The following is a 24,718-nucleotide window of genomic DNA, read 5'->3' on the forward strand; positions in this document are numbered from 1 at the left end:
TGAACATGGTGACTGCACTTGTGTTGAACAAGAAGTATAATTTTTCGAGAATTATTTTTCATTACATGAAGGAGAATATTACATCAAAAAGCAAAACATGGATTTATCCAAGATTTGTACAAATGATACTTGATCATGCCTATCCTGATCTAGAAAAAGATGAAAAGAATGATTTGTTGGCGTTGTTCCATATGGATAATGAAACTTTGAAGGTATTAGCCAGGTATCACAAAAAACATCCAGAATCAACAACAAAGATAGAATTCTATGGTTTTTTCAAGGATAAAAGCTATCAAGATCCAGATCTAGTTGATCATCTCAAATGGAGGAATGATAAAGAGGTGAAGGAAACAAGTGCAGCTGATGAACTTACAAAGTTGGCAGAGTTCAAAAACACAAGAAGTGAATGGTTTTTGAAAGATGTAAAAGAAAAAAGAAAAGAGGAGGCAAGAGAACTCCTAAAGAACAAGCAGAAGAGGGTTCATCCTCACAACCAAAGAAGAAACGTCAAAAGAAGGTTGTCGAGACCATGTTGGTCGATGAATCAGAGGAAGAAGAACTGTAGGTCCCTTGTCGGAGGATGACGAACCTAAACCTTGTTATACAAACCCACTAGCGAGTGCGGAATCCAAGCTAGCAAGCAAACCGGGATGAGACAAGTATAAACACAAACACACAAGGATTCACCGATTAACACCACTGTATTAATACGAATGAAGGTTTCGGTTACAAGCACAATGTTTACAAATCTAACTTGCAAACTCTCAAAGTGTGTGTGTGTGTTTTGACAGAAATGCTCTCAAACTCTCTCTATGTGTGCATCTATCTAACAAGTCTCTCAAGTCTCTCGCCTAAAACAACACACTGCATGGGTATTTATATACCCAGCATCTGATGTCTGGTCCGAAGGATCCGATAGATGATCGAAGGATCATCTATCGATGACAAAGTGTTCGAAGGATCCACAAATATTTCGAAGGATTGCATATCCTTCGAAGTCTCACAGTATCCTTCGTAGCCTATCTTTCGAGGTCATCGAAGGATCTACAATATCCTTCGATGAGCTATCCTTCGACACAGAACATCTTACAACATTTCACAAACTATTTAGCCAAGTCAAACCAGGAGGACGGTTGACTTGGTCAACTTACAGGACTGACAAGGACATCGTTTACATCGTGACCGAATACAGACAAAGTACAGACACAAGTGCATCAACAAACTCCCCCTTGGCTGTAGCTTTGTCTTTATCTTCTATAGTTGTAGACTCGTCTCGAACTTCGATGGTCTTTGGTCTTCGAGTTCTCAAAACTCTGATGTCCTTTCAAGTCTTCAATGTGGGAGGATCTTCAAAGTCTTCACGTATTGAAAGCAGAGAGTGTATCAACAAACTACCCGTATCCAGTAGGAAGTGTGTTGACAAACTCCCCCTTAACATAAGCTCCCCCTTGAGTTATGCTCGAGAAAAACTTGATCTTTATGAAGTGAGATCCTTATGGTGTTGATGATGGCCAGCGGCAACTCGATCATCTTCATCACTTGAGTGCCTTCACGTCGTGTTCTCCTTCCCTTTAGAATCTGCACATGCAAGAAATCTAAACGCGTAATGAGAACAACTGCTTGGAATATAGTTAACATAAACAAGTGACACACATATGACCATGTCACAATCAAACACCGTCCGACAATTTGAAAGTTTGATAAATTCGACAATTTTAATTTTCAACTTCCAAAACTTGCAAATTTCGACCGTTTATGAAGATTTAGTCAATTCGGTTTTCGTTCAGGTTTCAGACAACGAAGACTCGAGTTCCAACATCGTACGTTCGAAAATAAAGTAGAAATAAAATCTTTTTGGCTTTTATAAAGTTTATATTAAAACAAACCTAAAATCTTTTTGGTATTTTTGACTTTTCTAAATGTAAGGACTGAAAGCAGTAAATTAAATATGTACAGACATTCTTTTTGCGAGTTTCGAGGGTAAGAGAATCATATCAGTGTACGGTCATACCAAAACACTCTTGTTGTTCAGTTAGTTAACATTAAGATAAGCATCCTATAACAATTATCGGTATTGTTGTCCACTTAAGCTCAACTTATCAGATGTAATCATGTTTAGGAGATACATTAAGGTATGATTTAAACTTACCGACCGGTGTTCATCCACATCACGACACATTCCCGTATCAAGGTATGTACGAGGGTTCATCTTACCGGTGAGTATACCGATTATCATCTGTTTGACCGTATATGATGTGAGATTCTCACTTATTTTGATTTGAAAACAAGTCCTTTGTGATATAATCATTTATTGATGAGGAACTTGATTTTCATATGCATGAGGGCACAGGAGCAAGTCCGTGAACAGGTCAGTAGCAGAGAGACGAACTTGACTCCCGGATAAATGTGATATTTTATCACTTATTGAGGTCGTATGCAATATGTATTATGTACACGTATGTATAGTATCATGGAAGATCTTAGACTTAGTCTATTTATAGAAGCAACCATGATACCCAGATGATAAGCAGCATAAAGACCGAATATCTCAGAACCTCGGCAATCTATCAAACGAAATTTCGGTACCAAGACCATATGCCAATGAATGGTTCCCACCCGGTCTTCAGTCGGTTTAAGATATATATCACCCTGCACACTTTAAAATGATTGTGAGCCTACCGATACATCTTATATAGAGTTGCTTATCGTTTTTCATTTAAGATTTAAAGAGGCTTGGATAGACCACTGATGTACTATCACTTTCTCTTTTGCTCGCCAGGAAACTCATTTTTGATTTTCTATTGTTTTTGAGTTTTTGAAATTTTTCGATGTTTTTGGATTTTCAGATTTTTGGATTTACTCCCCCTAAAATCAATAAACTAAGACAAATTTAAAAACACAAAGGATTTACAAAAATGATTTTCCGGTGTTGGTTAACTCGTATTTTACCTCAATGCCATTTACCAAATTAATTTTAATCAGTTGGCATGTCGATAAGCGGTGCGGACCATGACAACATTGACGAGTTTCATAGAGAAACAATCACGTGTGAGGTGATATTAAAGTTCAACGTGTCAGGTCAAAGAGTGCTGTATGAGATGATAATAATTCATAAAGCAGCTTAAAAATCACAAGTATAGGAGAGAATAGAAATTTAAAACCGTATCCTGTAACTGCTTTGTGCATTGCAAGGAATCTGAGTACTCTCCCAAACTGGATATCCACTGGGTGTGGACTTAAAAGTCGATTTTGTAGCTACTGAAAAATCTCTTCACAGCAACACGATCAAAAACCTTTGGTTCCGGCTGGTCTTCCACATTGCACCAGCGAAAGTCCTTTGTCTTCCTCTTTCAGAAGCGGTGTGCGGATGTTCAATCTACATCACGGCATCTGTACACCATTCATTGTATTCTTTCCTGAGAACCCGATTAAAAACCATAGCAACCAAATTTTGGCGCGTTCTTCATTTGGTCGAATTTTGCAACTTCGTTCAACCACGTTCTTCTTCTTTCTCTTTTTCTTTCCTCTCTCTCTCCATAAATGGCAACAACATTCTCCTAGATGTATCAATATTTCGGAGTCTTATGTTGCCAATCTTGTGCATGGACGCTCCACTATCAACAATCCTAAAACTATCAATAGTTCCTCCTGGAACATCCTTCACACTTATTCAGAGATTAGTTGGAGAGGGGGACCCAAGCCTTCACAGACTTGGGTCGTCCGTCATCATCGAGAATTGTAACATCCATTTCCCGATGATTCGGAATTGATGTAGCTCCCCCTGAAACAGTTACCGGTTTTGGTATCCAAATCTCTTTCTGTTTTTCATGTTTAACATCTGATTTAATAGATTTTGTTTGGATAACCTCCGGTTTCAAAGCCTTTTCAACTTCTTTTCTTTGTTTCTTTTTCTGTTTCTTTTCTCGTTGTTTAATAAGACGAGGGTCCTGTTTTGGTGAAACAGATCTTTTATGGTAATTGTTACCATGGGGGGCTTCAATTTTTGACTTTCTCTTGGTGAGATATGGACAATTCTTAATAATGTGACCATACTCACAGCATTCAAAGCATGATCTCCGCTCAACAAACCTCGGAGTATCATAACTGTAATAGCTGGATGATGAACTTCGTGATCTTGAGGTACTTGGTCCTACATCACAACCGTTTGTGTGTTGTGTATAGTTGTTTTGACTGTTTCTTTTCAAAATTTTACTTTGTTTAACAAAATCCTTATTGGATTTGCCTTTGAAAGTATCAATTTTATCAGTCCCTTTTGATTTCACGAAGTTTATCTTCCGATCCTTTTTCTTGTTTTCGCCCTGTTTGCCTTTTCTATTCTCTTGGGCGGCATGATGTTGTTCACGGGGATCATCAACCTTTGCTTTCAACTTATGAAGATATGGACAATTTCGAATTATATGTCCAATTGTACCACATTCAAAACAATATCTTCGTTCAACAATCCCCGAAGCATCATGTGATCGTCTTGCCGACGATGATGAACTTTGTGATCCCGAGGTACTAGGTTTTGAACAGTTTGGATCATTTCTTTTCAACACTGTTGCTTGTTTAACAAAATCTAAGTTAGATTTGTTCTCAAAAGTTTCGATTTTGTCCGTTCCCTTAGATTTCACAAAGTTCACATTCTTGTTTTTCTTTTGGGTCTGTTTCTTCTGACCCTGAGTCGGTGCCTTTCCCTTAGGTTCGGTATGATTTGGCTGCCTCTTTTCTGTTGGTAATTTTTGATTTCCATATTGTTTTCGAATTTCGGCCTTTGGAATAGGAGGACACTGCGTAACTGTAACATGTGGTCCTGCCTTTCCCAAAAACTTACTTGTCGACTTTTCAAAGACTTCACTTATTAAAGATTGATTAACATTCTTAATAGGAAAATCTTTGTCAGAGTATATTTTATCATCACCAACAAGAGTGTACAGCAAGTTCACACCCTCCGACTCTTGTGCAGACGAGGACTCGATTGCAACAGTCTTAGCGGGTTTTGCAGGAGGATCACATAGAATGTAATTCTCGAGAGGTATGTCCTCATCTTTGACTACCGCATCAGACTTTGCTGGGATGATATCATCAGATTCATCATCAGAAGAATCAGCATCCTCAATGATGGGAGGACTCTGTTCCTTAGCACACGATGAATTGTTCACATTCTCAGACTCAGATTGCCCCGAGGATGATGTACCCGTTGTGAACCCGAGGCCTACTGCAAAGTCATCAAGACAGAGTGGCACTGTAGGTTCAAAACGGGGCATATCCTCGTCATTAGGCAACTTGGAGTAGTTATGATTCATTGGTGGAGGACATGATTTGTATCCTACACCAATGTACTTTTCATCCTTCTTTTTCTTTTGAACATCAATAATGTGATCCAATACATAGCGGGAATTGGAATAGCTTTCCAATTTCTGCTTGATTGTTTCACATTCACACCTGACTGTGGCTAACTCTACCATCTGTTGTTCAATTGTGTCAATTAAATTATTATTAGCATATTGTTTTCTCAAAACAGCCTTTTGAAGTTCAGAAACATCATGTTTTAATGACGCAATTGTTGCTTTAAACTCTTTTTCATTTCTTGTTAAAAACAAGTTAGCCTCAGTTGCTTTAGACAGATCAACAATCAATTCTTGATTGTGTTTGTGTGTGATGTCAAAAAGACTTTCCTTTTCTGCATATTCTAGACATTTAGCACATTCAACAACAGCAGAAATAGAATCAGGTTTAGAATCACATACCTGACTGGAATCACTCTCAGGTGTTGGCCTTTCTGCATCAGAATTAATAACCTCCCTTGATGATTCACATTTCGATCCATCCTCGCTCGAACTTGAACTTGAAGTTGTATCACCCTCAACTGAAGTTGAGACATCTTCATCTGAACTTCTGTCATGTTCAGAACTGTCATCATTTCCCGAGGATTCACCATTGCTTGCATCTTTGACAATTTCAGCATACAACACCGATTTTGTCTGACTACTGTTCTTTGGATCAAGAGATGATGGTTCTACAGTAGAACGATGGTGTTGTAAACCAACTGGGGGTAATGGATTTCCATACAAGTCTGTGGTTGGAGCCGGCTTTACAGGAACTCGTATTGGATTGCCAAACCAATCTGTTGTTATTTCCGGTTCACTTTGCCTTTGATTGGTAACTGATGCCCACATTTCTGCAGTAATTCGAGGTGGTGTGGGAGATTCGGCCCATGATGGAGATAAACTTGTACACGTGTATTTTCCACTGTCCGGAGTCGGTGTACCCAAACATAAGGGAGTGAAACCCGAACTTGTATATGTTCGACTGTCTGGAGCCAGAGTTTCCCACCAATTCGGATTATTCGTCTTTGATAAGAAAAATAAATTTTATATCAATAGCTTGAAAGATGATTGACGAAGGATTAAATTATCGAAGGATCAACCGAAGGATCACACGAAAGACAAATACCAAACCGGTCTCGAAGGATGATCTTTCGTAAGTTGATACAAACGAAAAACCGTTTGTAGATCTTGGGCTATTGATATAGAAATTATTGGGCTTTATGATTTTCTAAACGTGGGCGGAGCACAACAAATAATCAAAATTTATTGGTCACTTTGATGGTGGAAATGACGGTGCTATGGGCCGACACGTGGGCAACAAAATACGAAAGATCGGCGAGTTTGCAACAAAATAATCTGATATGATCAATTTGGGCGGTGCACAAAAATCAATAAAATGGCGGTGCATTGGGCCGTGAACACATTGATTTAATTTAAGCACATGGGCTTTTGGCCTGTTTTAATTGATAACACAAAGATTTAATTGAAGCACTTGGGCTGTGAAAGGAAATAAAACAACAATGATCCCTTTTGGAATGTGGAATCTGAAACACAATGATCTTTCGTTGACTTTGTTGGAAATTGTTTATTTTCTTGTGGGGCGGTGCCTTGGGCCGAGAACACAGACAACAAACAACAAAGTTATTTGTTACTTGGGTGGTGAACACAAACAATAACCAACAACATTAATTGGTCACTTGGGCGGTGCATTGCAATCAACAAGATAAAATTCGAATTGTTTATCAAATATCTTTCGAACGTGGGCGGTGAAAAAATATTTGATCCTTCGAATTTGTAGAGGTTTCCCACAAAATATCTTGATCCTTCGAAAACAACAAGTTGACCTTTCTATTCAAACAAATGACCTTTCGAAAAAGAATGATCTTTCGAATAATAAAAGGATGACCTTTCGAAATCAGGTTTGACCTTTCGAAAACAGGTTTGACCTTTCGAAACAGTTGACTGGAAAAGATGATCCTTCGAAATACGATTTTGATCTTTCGAGGTTCTTAATGATCCTTCGAAGTATGGAGAAAAAGATGAACTTTATCTTTCGAAATATGAAGACGATAAGATCATCAAGAACACAGCGACTGTTAGTTTTCCAGATTTGAAGAAAACTAACCCAAGACTTGAACAAAAACCCGGTTTTAAACAAGGTAAAGAGCCTTGGCTCTGATACCACTTGTAGGTCCCTTGTCGGAGGATGACGAACCTAAACCTTGTTATACAAACCCACTAGCGAGTGCGGAATCCAAGCTAGCAAGCAAACCGGGATGAGACAAGTATAAACACAAACACACAAGGATTCACCGATTAACACCACTGTATTAATACGAATGAAGGTTTCGGTTACAAGCACAATGTTTACAAATCTAACTTGCAAACTCTCAAAGTGTGTGTGTGTGTTTTGACAGAAATGCTCTCAAACTCTCTCTATGTGTGCATCTATCTAACAAGTCTCTCAAGTCTCTCGCCTAAAACAACACACTGCATGGGTATTTATATACCCAGCATCTGATGTCTGGTCCGAAGGATCCGATAGATGATCGAAGGATCATCTATCGATGACAAAGTGTTCGAAGGATCCACAAATACTTCGAAGGATTGCATATCCTTCGAAGTCTCACAGTATCCTTCGTAGCCTATCTTTCGAGGTCATCGAAGGATCTACAATATCCTTCGATGAGCTATCCTTCGACACAGAACATCTTACAACATTTCACAAACTGTTTAGCCAAGTCAAACCAGGAGGACGGTTGACTTGGTCAACTTACAGGACTGACAAGGACATCGTTTACATCGTGACCGAATACAGACAAAGTACAGACACAAGTGCATCAACAAGAACCCGAAACTGTTGCAGAAAAAGAACAAGATCCAGTACCTCCTGATATTGAACAAGTGTTGAAAGATATTGATTATGGGTTGGAAACAGAGAAGGCAGCTGGTGAAGAAGGTGACAATGAAGAGAAAAGTTCATCAAGCTCATTTGAATCAGAGATTGATGAAACTGAACGTGCAGAAAGAATTAGAGCTGAAATAGAAAAAGAGAAACAGTTAAAGAGAAAGAGGAGAGAGGAAAAAGATGATGATTAATACATTCATCTCCAGAACATGTTCAAGATACTCAAACACCACCATCATCTTGTGGTAGAAAGAAGTCAAATGCAAGGAAAAGTGTTGTATCTCCTAAGGTAGCAAGAAGAAAGTTGACAATCAAACTAAATCCTAAACGTGCATCAAAACCAAAACAACCTACACCACAAGCTGAACCACAACCACAACCATCACCACCACATCAATCACCACCTAAACAACCTTCACCACCACCACATCAACAACAACCATTACCACCTCGTTTATCACAACTTCATATCTCTACACCAACACATGAACAACCTGTTATCACCTCACCACATATCCTACAAACACCTCCAACCACACATCCACAAGCACAAACAACTCCTGGTTCTTCTGGATACAGAAATTTTCCATGTGTTCCGGAGAATATTGCTCTTGATGATATTGAAGATTTCAGTTTTGTTAACGATGAACAGGTGAAGAAGTTGGAAAAGAAAGTAGAAGAAGTTTTAGTTGAGAATAAAAAGTTGGTAGATCGTGAAAAGAAACTTGAAAAGCGTGTCAAGACAGTTGAAGCTGAAAATTCGTCATTGTTGAAAAGAACTGAAGCTGATCAGACTGACATTGATATTCTTAAAATGAGAATTGCTGAGTTAGAGGAAGAAAAGGCTCGGAGAGATGAGCAAAATGAGTATTTCAAACTAAAGAACATAGAGCTAGAGGCTGCTAATGCAAAGAAAAAGCACGAGATGTATATGATGAACAAAGTGTTAGAGAATTTGATTGGAAAGTATGTTGAACAAAAGTTTGAAGAAATTCAGGTTGAAGAGGTGAGAGCTCGTCGTCAAGCAGCAATTGAAGCTGAGATGAAGAATAAGGGTAAAGGTGTTCAAACTGAAGGTGTTATTGAAGTTACTGAAAGAGCAATCGTTCCATCTATTATTTCTGAATCACCTGTTCAAAATCCTCATCCTATCTCTGCAGTTTCTGGTATATTTGAAGAAGATGTAGAAGTTGATGATGTTGTAAATGCTGATGAAGAAGATGATGAGGAAGATGATGAAGAAGTAGATGATGATGAAGATAAGAAAGAAGATGCAGATGATGTGTTTTCTGCTAGTAGTCATGATGATGACGATGGAGGTGATGACGATGATCAAGGCACTTCAGGTATTAAGGTTACTGAAGCGTCTACTGAAGAAAACGTTGATGATTATCTTCGTGACGATGCTAATGAAGAACCTGAAAATACTGATGGTGAGGGGGAGCACGTTGATGATCAGAATGTTGATGAGAGTGAAAAATTGATTCTGCGTCTTGAACCTGATGTAGAAGAAGGTGAAATCAGGCATACCTATACGATGGATGAGATTATCAAGATGACGCATATTGAAGATATTATCTTCAATTTTGATTTTGAAGATGAACTGAATCAGTTTGATATAAACCATCAGCCCGATTATCAGTATAAATACGTTGAAGAAGCTGATAATTATGACAGGGTTGAAGTTGAAGATTGGAGTGATGAGGATCAATCTGAAAGTGCTCATGTTGATACTTCGAACTTTTCAACGCTTGTTGAATTTTTCTGTCAAGCGAACATAGATGAGTTAAGAAGGAAAGTTGACGAATGTTTAAAGGATAAAAATTTTGATGGGACGTTGAAAGATGAACGACGTGAAGAACGCAAGAAGTGGTTTAGAAAAGACACTGAAAGAAATTTTAAAAGGCCACTAAAGTTTTACAAGAGAGACAGGGAAGTGTCTTTGGGTGATATTATCAGTTTGGCATTTCTACCACAAGTGAACGCCTATGCAATCCGATGAGAGTATGGTGTTTAGTATTTTACTTATATCCAGGATATCATGTCCTTACCTTGGTGGGACATTGAAGAACTTCCAAAAGTTAGAACTTTGAATTATCCTGTCAGAAAGCATGATGTGCCTATCTGGGGTTTAATGAAGTATGAAGCTTTCAAAGATTTCAACACTGGAAACCTCACTATCTGAAGAAAGTGAAGAGAGTGGATCCAGAAACAGGTGTTGAAGAGACAGTCTTACAGTTAAAGAAGCTCAGAGTGATAAAGAACATTCCAGTGCCCAAAATGGAGCAAGATTTTCATAAAGGGTTTTTGTTTTGGGTATACAGCTGTTTGTCAACTAAAGCTGTGATCACCTACAGAGTTGAAAATGAAGTTAGACACAACTATGTGTATGATCCATTATGGTTAGTAAATTGCTCAGCAAAGGATATCGAGTGTTTGTTTGTTAACAAGATTGGATTCAAAGCTGAAGACAAAGATCAAGCAATGCTGTTTCAGAAGGTTGTAACTATCTGCTTTCAAAAAGGAATTAAGTCTAAGAATGCATGGTCAACAAAGTGGAGAAAGATTGAGAAAGTGGAAGCTCTGAAAGCTGAGAAAGAAAGAAAAGTACGTGAAGAAAAAGACAATATGTTAAGGCATACTGTTGTGCAAAGGATGGCTATAGAAGAAAAGCAAGTGGTCGAAGAAAATGAAAAGCTTAGGAAGTTGTTACTGAAGAAGCCTAAGCACAGGGAGGAAAAGTTTAAGTCTCTGTGAAGAAAGTGCTGAAGACAACCTGACTGAAGACTCCGGCAATATCCAAGGGAGAGTTTGTTGGTGCATAATGTCTATAGCCTACGTCAACAGTCTAGGTCATGTCTAATAGCTTGTAATAGGGGCGCAATGTGTAAAAGTTTAACTTTATATGTTTTGTATTCATTTCGCATGAAATGAAGATTGTGAAGTGATTTCGTACGAAATGAAGTGTTTGTCATTTAGTATGAAATAGACTATACCATTTCGTGCGAAATCAGTTTCCCTATAAATAGGGATGTTTGGTTTTTCATTTGGTACGAAATATAGAAGTGTGTAACGAAGTGCTGCAAGTTTCTCTCCGTGTGTTGACGTTGAAAATCAATGAAAAACCTGTTTTAAGTATACATCTCTGTTTCTACACCTTTCTATCACCGATTCTCAGTTGTTTGAGTGTTTCCGCCTCTCAAATGACTTAGATTTGACTATGAACCACTCATATAGGTTGCATATCGATCCTACAGAATTGATATGTGCAAACGATAAACATACTTATATAAATCCCAAGTATGAAAAAAAATATTTCATTGGTTTGGTATTTGTATGATGGTTGAAGTGACACAGGTGTCACATCTTGGGGCCTTGGGAGACCCTGTTCCGACGGGTGCTCCAAAGGTGACTGTGGAAATGTTTAGTGATAAGCGTTAGCGCAAGAAGAAGATGCACGAGTTGGTTTCTGTTCCCCCCTTGGTGCCAGAGGCAGCAGGTATCCTTCGTACTCGTTTACGTAAATATGAAGATTACGTAGTAGTGTCTGACACCCTTGAGGGTGCGGGTGGATCGACTGCGGGCACTAAGCTCATTGATGCCAAAAATCGGAAAGGAGATGCCCCCGTTGCTGGTGGGGAAAAAGCTCTTAAGTTTAGGAAAACCCGGACGACTGCGGTCCCAGGCCAAAGCCTGCGGTCTCAACTGGTAAGTTAATAGTATGTTTTGCAAGTTTTATTGCGGTAGTTCATCTGATAGATGCCTTTTGCTTTTGTAGAACCCTCAGAGGAACCGGTCCCCGTGTTTGCTACACTACCTCCATCACCAAAGGTGGTGGACGTGGAAGCCCAGAGGAAGGGTGGAGAAAACCCTTCTATTGAAGTGGTGAGTAGTGGGGGTACTCCGCCGTCTGTTCATGTGGAGCAGGGTTCAAAGAAAAGCACGGGTGAGACGATCTTTGATACGTTGGATTCTGCCAACAACTTGATCGATCCGCATGATGATGGTGGTCAAGGGGGTGAGAAGCCGAAGTCCCCTGTTTTTTTATAAAACTTCTGGGTCTGCTGCCACGGGCAAGGGGGTTTAGGATCAACCTCCAATTCAGCCAGGGGAGACTGAATTGGACTATTATTACCGTTCTTATGCGGAAGAGCGGAGTTTTGATTTCCACCGCCCCCTTGGAATATTTTGTCACACCCCGACCGCGTAAAACAATAAATCGCGCAGGAATCGTCGGGGAGTGTTGTAACAGAATTATTGTTTCATAACACATAGAAATTGAAGTTTTGTTTTATTGAATTTAAATAGGTTACAATGTCTTAAAAACAAAGAAACATAACATAATTAACTAGTCTTGCATCTTTTATTGTCACTAAGGCCCATGTCCGCCTAAGTGTATCTTGATCAATCCTATGCATCATCTCCTGAAAACACATGCGAAAATAGGTACGTCAGCATCAAAATGCCTGTGAGATACATAGGTTTTATTAATATAGAATTCATGACTTGTAAGTTTAAGGAAAATGTTTAACAAAAGTTAGTCATGAACCTTGTAAAATGTTTTCTTTATAAATCATACAAAAAGTAATAAGAAATCAGATGATATGAAAGAAAAATGCACAGATAAATAAATAACTAAGTAAAAATGAGTTTGTATAAAATATGCTGTTTGTAAAACAATGTTTATGTGAAAATATGTTATCTGTGTAAAATGTAATAAGTCTAAATTGAAATGGTTTAAATAACGCTACGATATGTAATATCATAAAAGCACTTATACATAGGAAGTACCAGCGGTGTATCCACCATGCTTTTATCATATTACGCATGCCTCGTTATTTAAATCACTTACCCAAACAAACCACCAAAATGTTTTGTTTAAACCAATGTCAAAATGTTTATGTGTAAACAATCTCTCTTGTCAAATGTAAATCATGAAATGTGTAATCAAATGTTATGTATGGCAAATAAAAAAATGACTACTTAAACCATATGTAAAATGCACAAAACAATGTATTTGAATAAATCAAAGTTTAACTCAAAAGTTATGTTTTGTATAATAATTGCATGCTTTACTGATACAAACATCTATGCGGTAATGTTAAACGTCTACATTTAAGCCTTGCGACTGTGGCGACAAACCCTTAACAAGTTAAAGATTTATCTAGATTCTGAATATCGAATTCGGTCATTCCTTCCACCCAAACAAACCTAGGATTTCAGGAACGGGAGTTGTCAATTCCTATGGTACCACTACCTACTAACGAACGACATGATCGGTGTGAATGAATGTATTTATGACCCGTTAAACAAACCAAATGTCATACCAACTGTAAGCATGTTATATGAAAATAATGTACTAAAATATGCCAAATGAACCTATAAAGTAGATATGTAAAACAATGTGTCCATATGCTAGATGAACATATGTAACAAAAATGTAATATATGAAATCAATGTGCTAGCATGTAAATAAAACATACATAGGAAAAACATGGGAGAAATCATGTATTATATGTGTACTAATGAACATAGCAAGTACATGTTACAAAAGCATGAAAAACATGAAAGTAACAAGTAGGCACATGTGTATCACCCCAGAACATTTGAAAACGTAAAAGAGGGGACTATGTACTCACTTGAGGATGCTTAGAAGCCTTGAATAACAACCAAGCAAAGCTAGAGGGATCACGGAATAATATAGGTAACTATGTTAATACACCGGACCTAAATCGGAAGATCGGATAGGATGAGGTTTCGTAAACCAAATAAGTGTTGGAACTCATGTATTATAGTTTAACAAAGCCTACATTCTAAATTGAAACCTATCCTAAGTGCTTACGACCCATTACGACCCGTTTAGGTAGCTTATGCTACTTTAACGCGTTCGAACCGCCTAACTAGTCATATGACAAGTATTACATGCCTTAACATGTCTAATAATGTTACCTAATCAGCTTAGATTTAAAATTTAGGTTACATATGCTTTAAGTGAATTTATGCGTAAAAAGGGCATTTTGGTCATTTTCCTAAGGCATATAAATTACCTATCATACAACTAACTAAACGAAGTAACCATAAGTTATAACCTCGGAAGGTTATTCCCTATACAACTATGGTCACAAAACATGTTTGGTCGGATCCTAATGATCGACCAAACGGGTCAGGTTCGAAAGTCTAAGCGGTTTTTTAGACCGCTTATCTTATGACCTTATATAAGCACTAAACTAAAAGTGACGAGTTAAACATGTTAAGACATGTTTAACGAAGTTAGAAAACAAGTTTGATATCAAAACAAAGGGTTTTGATACCCAAGAATAGTTTGGTTGCAAAATACGCATGAATACGCATTTTGACCGAAACTATGACTCGTCACTATACCTAATCAACGTGGTAATCAGTAGGTATAGTCACAAGGGACTATAACCATCGTGATTACGCTCACGTTGCGAAGTTCAAACGAACTTCGTGTTGACCATTGACTGGTCAAAGCAGAAAGTCAAACACTGTTTGACTTTCGCTTAAAAACGCATAAGAGCATGAAAGAAACTTACAAAAGGTCCAAGCTTGAAGATTTGAACTCAAATTGCTCAGGTATGAAGCTTGAGAGCTTCAACTTAGAGCAGAAATGAGAACAAATGTGAAGAACCAAATGAAACATGGGGGTATTTACAGATTTCGTAGAACGTTGGGATCGTTTCTTGAAATCCGAGCTTCAATCATGGCCCTCCATGTGTGCCCATTGTTTTAACATACTAGGGGCATCCAAAACCAGTCCATAGGATGGAAGAAACCATGTGCAAAACAAAGGAGCAGCCGGGTTTTGCAAGAAATGAAATATGCTGACCTGGGGAAGGCTTACGGACCGTAAGCTGACCTATACGGTCCGTATGGTCGCTATTAGATGGCAGCAAGTTTCATTAATTGGCAGAACAGGCCCCTGCATCTCCAAACTTGATTTTTGATGCGTTTTGGCACTTCTAACACCCATCAAGCCCATTTTTAAGCTCCATAATGATGTTAAAACATTGGAAACTTAAAATACGCTCAGAAATGATATGGATGTCGGTTCCTTTGGCCGTACGGTTGCGTTGTTCGGTTAATTACGATGGAAATCGTAACGAATGCGAAAATGATCCAAATTGCGAAACAAATGAAGTTTTTGCATTCAAATCACTAAAATAAGATATTTCAATGATTACAAAAATTTTTGGATGTCCAGGTATGGCCAGAACGTAAGATATGCGCCAAAATGCAAACTTATCACTTTTTGACGCTTTTAGTCCCTGTTTGACCAATATTAGTTTATTTTTGCGCACCAAACACCTCTGATGTGCACAAAATACAACATATAAATTACATCAATTGTGGCATAAAACTAACCCTTTTTTAGTACTATTGTTGGAAAAAGTGTGTTTTTGTCTTCCTTTTGTATTTCCAGGATTAAATGAGCTCAAATAAACAAAAGAAGCAAAAAGGCAGCTAAATCTAACACAAATGCAAGAAAAAGAACAAACATGGCATGCCTAACCCCCCGACAGCATCTTCCCAAGCAAAACAAGAGAACAGAAGACTGAACACGCCCCGTGCTCAATGAGCACAGGGGCGTGCCAAGTGTCAGCAAAAAAGACAAAGTTGTAGAAGCTTCCATCGCCCACCATGGGGCCTTGCTCAGCGGACATGGGGCCGTGGTCAACTATAAGATTTGCAGAATCCAGGCAAATCTTGATAGTACAGATATGCTTCTGCACACGGGGTTGTGCTCAGCGGACACGGGGGCGTGGTTAACTAATGCAGACAAACAGCAATTAATGAGGAAAGAGAGGAGGATGGACACGGGGCCGTGCCCGAGCTTCTGTTCAGCCTATAAATAGGAGTGCTTGGATCACTTGCAACTCATCCCTTGGCACACCACCTCTCTTACACTTCACCCACCACCCACCACCATCACAACACCATCATCCACCACCATCATCCATTGTCCATCATAGAGTATGTGAGTCGTATCGGGATCCAAGATTGATCGTAAGAGTTCTTGACAATCAAAGGCCATGTTTACCTAAGTCTCTTACATCACTTGGTGAAGACAAGTGTTTAGTGTAATACTTTTTATTTTTAATCTTTTCACACTTTTTATTTGGTTATGTATTAATGACTTTAATAACTAGTTTCTTATGTTGAAGGTGATTCTTCCTTATCGTTTGTCCGTGGTGTCTTGGCATTATTTTACTGTCTATATAAAATAAAAGATTTTCACCATTCATATCTCCATGGTCTATATGGAGATATGTTGGCTACCTGGTCGGGGGTTAAGGGAACGGTTTGGTAAGAGTCTTGCCATTGTTCAGTGTATAGATCCTGCAAAGGACCTGGGTCAAATTTAGTAGGACCTCCTTCAATACCCACTGGTATTGGATGGCGGGGGTCCAAACTCTTTGACCCCCTCATAAGTTAAACTACTATTAAAACATTAACCCGGTTACTTAGGACTGTATCGCTGCTAACTCAGACTACTTAGCCGAGGGTAACGTCACCTTCAAAAGAGGGGCCTACCACTTTATGCATTAATAACTTAATTAATTATCTTTCAATAATCCGACCCTTTAGGATTGTATCCTTGCTGACTCAAACTACTGGGTTGAGGGTAACGTCACCTTCAAAACAGGGGCCTACTACAATAACTAAGATAATCTCTTAAAATGTGCAAAAGTGCGGAAATAATCAAAGGTTACACTACACACGAGTCGGATCCAAGTGATTCATCTTGTCTATCTGTTTTTTCTTTTATTTCATTTTCAGCATTTTAGTTAGTTTCATTTTTCTAGTTTATAAACCTTTTTCTAACTTTTTGATTTGATTAGACGTTGAGGATAAACCGGTACTAAAAGCTCTTGTGTCCTTGGACGACCTCGGTATCTTACCAACACTATACTACGTCCATGATGGGTGCACTTGCCCATATGTGTGTTTAGTGTTAGTAAATATCGTGTTTTATAAATTTAAAACTTGGCTAAAATGTGTAAAAAGGGCTCAAAATATACACCTTATATATATAGCACTACAAACGCATCAAGTTTTTGGCGCCGTTGCCGGGGACACGAGGATTTGAAGAAAGTTAGGAATCAACGGCCTAATCGTTTTTTTCTAAATTTTTCTTTTATTTTTAGGATTTTTGTAATTTTTCAGCTTCTGCAGAACTCAGCACGGGTCGTGCCCGCTTAACACGCCCCGTGCCCAATCATTGGAACTGGCAATCCTGTTTTAAGTCACAGAATGCAACATATAAATTACATCAATTGTGGCATAAAACTAACCCTTTTTAGTACTAATGTTGGAAAAAGTGTGTTTTTGTCTTCCTTTTGTATTTTCAGGATTAAATGAACTCAAATAAACAAAAGAAGCAAAAAAGGCAGCTAAATCTAACACAAATGCAAGAAAAGGAAGAAACATGGCATGCCCAACCCCTCGACAGCATCTTCCCAAGCAAAACAATAGAACAGAAGACTGAACACGCCTCGTGCTCAATGAGCACGGGGGCGTTGTCACACCCACAAAATCCACACGCGGAGTATCACCGCTTGGGAGCGTGACATGACCAGGATCAAGCCACCAATCATTTCAAACACAACATTTAATAATAAAAGTAGATAATGTAATTCATCACAACATGATTGATGTTCAAAACCAAACTTTGTTTAAGTAGCGGAAGCATGTAAGTAAACCCAACATAAGCGATAATGTTATAAATGTCATAAGTGTTTAATTAAGCATTCAAGATCCATGCCCACAACGACCTGCTCCTTCCTGTGCAAGCTCCATGTATCTAACGACCTGCAAGGCATGCAGCAGAGAGTCAACAACTAGTTGAGCGAGTTCACAGTGTATAGTTCAGTAATGGTAATAGTATGAGTAGCATTATGTTCGTTCGTTATGTCATGTATCGTATTAGTTTCCATCGCGGGCCTCTCGGCATGTATGCGAAGATTTGGGGAAATACTCCCTAATATCCTAGACTTTGTATATTTGTATCGCGGCCACCCTGGCATTACTTGCGAAGTTTTAGTAACTACAGTTCGCGGCCTTCTCAAGGCATGTGTGCGAATGATTAGTCATAATATCGCAGCCAACCCCTGGCGTGTGTGCGAAGATCAGTTCAAATGGGTATACAAGTCTAGCCGTATCTTATCTTTACTCTTCCTCTCCCGAGGGCCATATCATTAAGTTCGATTAACTAAGTATGTACGAATAAATCATTCAATCCCATTCCCACCCTGGGAACCCCATGCCTTGGCTGTGTGAACTCACCTTGGTTTGCTCGGTATGCTATGCTTTAGGGTTTATCAAATGTCTAAGTCCGTTACACACAACCTAGGATATGTTGCACATGATACGATGTAAGTGTTTGCATCAAATTAGGGTTTGCAAATCATTGACATTCAAGCAGCTGTGTCTTGTGTGTTTATTGTGTACATGATGATATCACATAGAATGTTCACGTATGCAGAATCATACAGTTGCATTTAGGATCATACGATTATACACATATAGAATCATACATCATGTAATCAGTTCATCGTATTCACATAATTCATGCGTCACGCCTTTGCTTTCACATTTCAGTCTAACATGGATGTTAATCTAATTGTCACCGTTAAGATACTCAATACATTTAGCAGCGTTATTAAACTTCACAAGTTTAACGAAGTCAAGGATTTAACAAAGTGTCATACACAGCTTAACAGATTAATCATTATCTATCATGCAGTTCATTGTTTCAAATTGAACATCACACAACATCAGACAGGGCCTTGCCCTTCTAAAACTCAAACAAGTGGGGGGGGGGCTTCCCCTGTTTAAAAGTCGGATAGGAAGTGTGGGAGAGTTAAGACTCGGATATGAGGGGTTTGGGATCAAAAGTCGGACACAAGGGAGCATGGGTCACAAAGTCGGACAACCCTCCCCTTTAACAAAACTCGGACACCCCTAAGTTACATCAAAAGTCGGATCCCATAGCATCTTGTCAAAACTCGGACAAGATAGTTTTTAAGAAAGCTCGGCCCAAACATCACTACAATGACATAATATTCGGACAATAGGGTAAGGGGTGTTAGGGTTTTCATGCTTTGTTTATAAAACTCAGACACTAACCATGTCTTACAAAAGTCAGACCTTTACAAATCACAAACTCAGACAAGTGTTTCTTTATAAAACTCAGACTATTTCATTCAAAGGTCGGACTAACATATCATATCAAAACTCAGACAATCACAATCACAAACCTCAGACAACTAATTAAACATACGAATGTTCCTGTTCAATGAGATTGTATCAGTTACGTTTCAGTTCTCCTATGATCGTGAAACCCTAATTACAAACTTATCGACGACATATACATAACAAATCGACCAATGCTTAACAACAACAATCATCACAAGAATAATCTATCGAGCATGCAACTAATCATCATTATAATCACAATTATCCAGAACCAAATCAAAATCACAGAATATTACATGAGGAACTAGGGTTTTCATGAACACATAATCAAGAATCAAGAATTGATAAGAATCAAGCAATAAATAAACAACAATCATTTACCTTGTGTTGATTCTAGAGAAATGTGGAATCGAAAATGATGAATAGCTTGCCAATGATGATGGTAATGATTGCTAGATAGAACCAAAGAAATGAAAGTACGTGCTTGGATTTTAGTGTGGGGTTTAGTGAATGATTTAGGGTTAAGTATTACTAGGATTTCACTAATTGCCCCCTACATCCTCAAGTATTAGCTTTTACACAAGTACACCATCTCACAACAATTTCACAGTTTCACCACCAAGTTTATGCATTTGACAAGTCTATCACAATTAACACATAATCATGCATAATCACATAATACACTTCATTGTATTAAAACGTTGCAGTTCCATAGCAACTAATTGTGCAAATAAATAACTACACAATAAATGAACGTGCAATAAATACGAAGTAGAAATCTTGGAAATTCGAGTTGTCACATTATCCCCAACTTAAAAGAAATTTCGTCCCGAAATTTGGTACGCACTCACTGAGGAAGCTAGGTAAGCTGTATTGTTCACTGGTTTTCCTGGGGTGTCACATCATCCCCCCGTTGATTTGGAATTTCGTCCCGAAATTCCGCAGTAGTAGCTTCAGTCTCAGTAGTGGTTGCATTGGTTCCGAATAACTGGGGGTACTTTTCTGTCATCTGGTCTTCGCGTTCGCAGGTGTACTCTGGGCCACGACGGGAGTTCCAACGAACTCGAACAAGAGGGATTCTCTTATGTTTAAGGACCTTAACATCCCGGTCCGTGATTTCAACTGGTTCCTCGACGAACTGCAACGACTCGTCGATAGTGAGTTCCTTGAAAGGAACTATGAGGGTCTCATCTGACAGACACTTCTTCAGATTCGACACATGGAATACGTTGTGAACTGCACCGAGTTCAGCTGGTAGATTTAGTCTGTAGGCTACTTTGCCTATCTTCTCAGTGATTTCGAATGGTCCAACATACCGTGGATTGAGCTTGCCTCGTTTACCAAAACGAACCACACCCTTCCAGGGTGAGACTTTGAGTAGCACTCGATCCCCAACTTGGAACTCGAGCGGTTTTCTGCGTTTGTTTGCGTAAGCTTTCTGACAGTCACGAGCCGCCGCCATGCGTTGTCGTATCTGTGCAATTCGTTCAGTAGCATCAACTACACGTTCTGGACCTGTGATTTGACTATCCCCCACCTCTGCCCAACAGAGAGGTGACCGGCATTTACGTCCGTACAATGCCTCGAATGGAGCGGCTTGAATGTTGGTGTGATAACTGTTATTGTACGAAAATTCCACTAACGGGAGATACTTTTCCCAGCCATTGCCAAAGTCTATAACACACGCCCGAAGCATGTCTTCTAGAGTTTGAATCTTGCGTTCAGACTGCCCATCCGTCTGAGGGTGATATGCTGTGCTCATGTCTAACCGAGAGCCAAAAGATTTGTGCATCGCTTGCCACAGTTCTGAAGTGAATCGTGCATCCGGATCCGAAATGATGGAGGTGGGCACCCCGTGCCTCGAAACCACTTCTTTAAGATAGACGTCTGCGAGAGTGGAGAACTTATCCGTTTCCTTAATAGCCAGGAAGTGTGCAGACTTGGTGAGTCGATCCACGATCACCCATATAGTATCATTCCCACGCTGGGATCTGGGTAGGCCTGTAACAAAATCCATGGAAATTTCTTCCCATTTCCATTGCGGTATTTTGGGTTGCTGAAGTAGGCCCGCTGGTTTCTGATACTCCACTTTGACTTTTGCACATGTCAAACACTTGCCGACGTAAGTAGCGATGTGGGCCTTCATGCTAGGCCACCAATAAGTAGTTCTGATGTCATGATACATTTTATCCGAACCTTGATGTACCGAGTAGCGAGACTTGTGCGCTTCATCCATCACAAGTTCTCGTAAGCCGCCATAAAGTGGGACCCAAATACGCCCCGTTACATAGTAGGCACCGTCTTCCTTTTGTTCCATTCGTTGCCTTGAGCCGCGTAAGGCTTCAGCTTTGACGTTGTCGGGTTTCAATGCTTCGATCTGAGCAGTTCGTATCTGTGCAGGAAGACTGGACTGAATAGTGAGCTCCAAAGCTCGTACACGCCTAGGTAGAGTGTCTTTCCGACTGAGAGCGTCAGCCACAACATTGGCTTTGCCTGGATGGTACTTGATGGCGCATTCGTAATCGTTTAAAAGTTCAACCCATCTTCGCTGACGCATATTCAATTCCTTCTGCTTGAAGATATGCTCGAGACTCATGTGATCGGTGTAAATTGTGCACTTGGTACCGTACAGGTAGCGTCGCTATATCTTGAGCGCGAAAACAACAGCTCCCAACTCTAAATCGTGCGTCGTGTAGTTTCGTTCATGAACCTTGAGTTGACGAGAAGCGTAAGCAATAACCTTATCCCGTTGCATCAATACGCAACCAAGACCCTGTATCGATGCGTCACAATAAACCACGAAGTCATCCGTGCCCTCTGGCAATGAGAGAATAGGTGCGCTGCAAAGCCTATCCTTTAGGTACTGGAAAGCGGTTTCCTGGGAATCTCCCCAACGGTAGGTGACACCTTTCTGTGTCAGTAGCGTAAGCGGCTGTGCGATCTTCGAAAGGTCTTTGATGAATCGCCTGTAGTAACCCGCCAAACCCAAGAATTGGCATATTTCCGTTGGTGTACGCGGTGCAAGCCAGTTCCTGATCGAATCTACCTTGGATGGATGGACATGAATCCCATCCCTGTTCACCACATGGCCTAAGAAGTGGACTTCACGAAGCCAGAAGTCGCATTTTGAAGACTTGGCGTACAGTTGCTCCTTTCGAAGAAGTTCCAAGATAAGACGTAAGTGCTGCCCGTGTTCCTCCTGACTCTTGGAGTAGATCAGAATGTCGTCGATGAAGACGATGACGAACTTGTCTAGATAGGGTTTGCACACCCTGTTCATAAGATCCATGAAAACTGCAGGCGCGTTCGTAAGCCCAAATGGCATGACTAGGAACTCGTAATGACCGTAGCGAGTTCTGAATGCTGTCTTAGAGACGTCCTCATCCCGGACTCTCAGCTGATGATACCCTGACCTTAGATCAATCTTGGAGTAGTAACTCGACCCTTGCAACTGGTCGAATAAGTCGTCAATACGAGGAAGAGGGTAGCGGTTCTTCACTGTGACTTTGTTCAGTTCGTGATAGTCTATGCACATTCTGAAAGTGCCATCCTTCTTTTTCGCAAATAGTACTAGAGCTCCCCCAGGCGAAGAGCTTGGACGAATAAAGCCCTTATCCAAATGCTCTTGTAGTTGCTTAGACAGTTCTTCCAGTTCTGTTGGAGCTAAACAATACGGTGCGCGAGCTATAGGTGCTGCTCCTGGAGCTAACTCAACTTGAAACTCGACCTGGCGATGAGGCGGTAGACCAGGTAAATCTTCAGGAAATATTTGAGGAAATTCGTGTACAACTGGAATATCCTCTATTCTTTTCTCTTTCGTCGATGCATCAGTAACCAGTGCCAAAATGGCAGTGTGACCTTTTCGAAGCATTTCTGAGCCTTCAAGAAAGAGATGATGCCAACCACTGCACCACTCTTGTCGCCTTGAACTTCGAGAGGTTCTTTACCAGTGCATGGAATACGAATGATCTTTTCCTTACATAAAATCTCTGCTTGCTGCTTGGACAACCAATCCATGCCGATGACGATGTCAAAACTACCCAGGACTATAGGAATAAGGTCAATCGAGAAGATCTGACCCGCTAGAACGATGTTACAACCCTTGACTACATGTGTGGCTTCTACACTCTTACCATTTGCTAGTTCTACGACATGTTTGGTGTTTAGGGGTGTTGGTGTACGTTTTAACAATTTACTCATTTTCAAAGACATATAACTCGTATCCGTACCCGAATCAAACAAAACAGTAACATAAATATCGTCGAGAAGAAACTTACCCATAACGACGTTGGGATCATTTCTGGCATCACCCTGCCCCAACACAAATGCACGACCCCTTGCTTCATTGCCGTTGTTGTTCCCACCATTGTTGTTGTTGTTGCCATTTCCCTGATTGTTGTTATTGTTGCGATTTTGGTTCTGGTTCAACTGGGGACAATCACGCTTAAAATGACCTTCAGCCCCACACTGAAAACATCCCCTGTTACCCCGCTGATGCTGCTGCTGATGCTGGTTCTGTGGAGCTGGTGGTGGGTGTTGCTGATTCTGATTTGCAGGTCGCGAACTCCTGCAGTCTTTAGCTTCATGCCCTAACTTGAGACATCTCTGACAACGCTCCTTACGACACCGCCCGCTGTGGTGTCTGTTGCACTTATTACACAGTGGGTGAATTCCCCGATATCCACCCTGCCCCTGACTGCCTGATAACTGCTGACCCGGATTCTGGTAGTCGTTTGTCTTACGCTGCTGTGCTTGAGACTGAACAGAAACTGATCCCCTGCTGGAATCCCCCTCCCATTTTCTCTTGTTGTCACTGGGAGTAGCATACGTAGTAACAGCAGTAGTGGTAGCCCTGATGCGTTTTGGCAGCTTGTTCTGATCCACTGCCTGATCTGTAGTACGATGAGCGAGGCGCTGAATAGCCTGAATGTTGTCAAGATTAGCCGACGTCACATGGCTCTGTATCTCTGGCGCTAATCCCTTGAGGTACAACTCAATGCGCTTGATTGGAGGGTCCACCATGGTTGGACACAGCACGGCCAGATCATTTGACCTTTTAGTATAAGCTTCTATTTCAGACCCAGACATTTTCAGATGGTAGAACTCATCTTCCAACTTGTGAATATCCTCACGTGTGCAGTATTCCCTTTTGATCAATTCCTTGAAATCATCCCAAGGGGTGGCGTTAGCAGCTACCAACCCTATGATCTGTACCTGCGCCTTCCACCAAGTTAACGCGATTCCCTCCAAAGTACCAGTGGCG

The sequence above is a fragment of the Helianthus annuus genome, chromosome 12 (genome assembly GCF_002127325.2).
Source record: "Helianthus annuus cultivar XRQ/B chromosome 12, HanXRQr2.0-SUNRISE, whole genome shotgun sequence".
NCBI classification, from domain to species: Eukaryota; Viridiplantae; Streptophyta; class Magnoliopsida; order Asterales; family Asteraceae; genus Helianthus; species Helianthus annuus.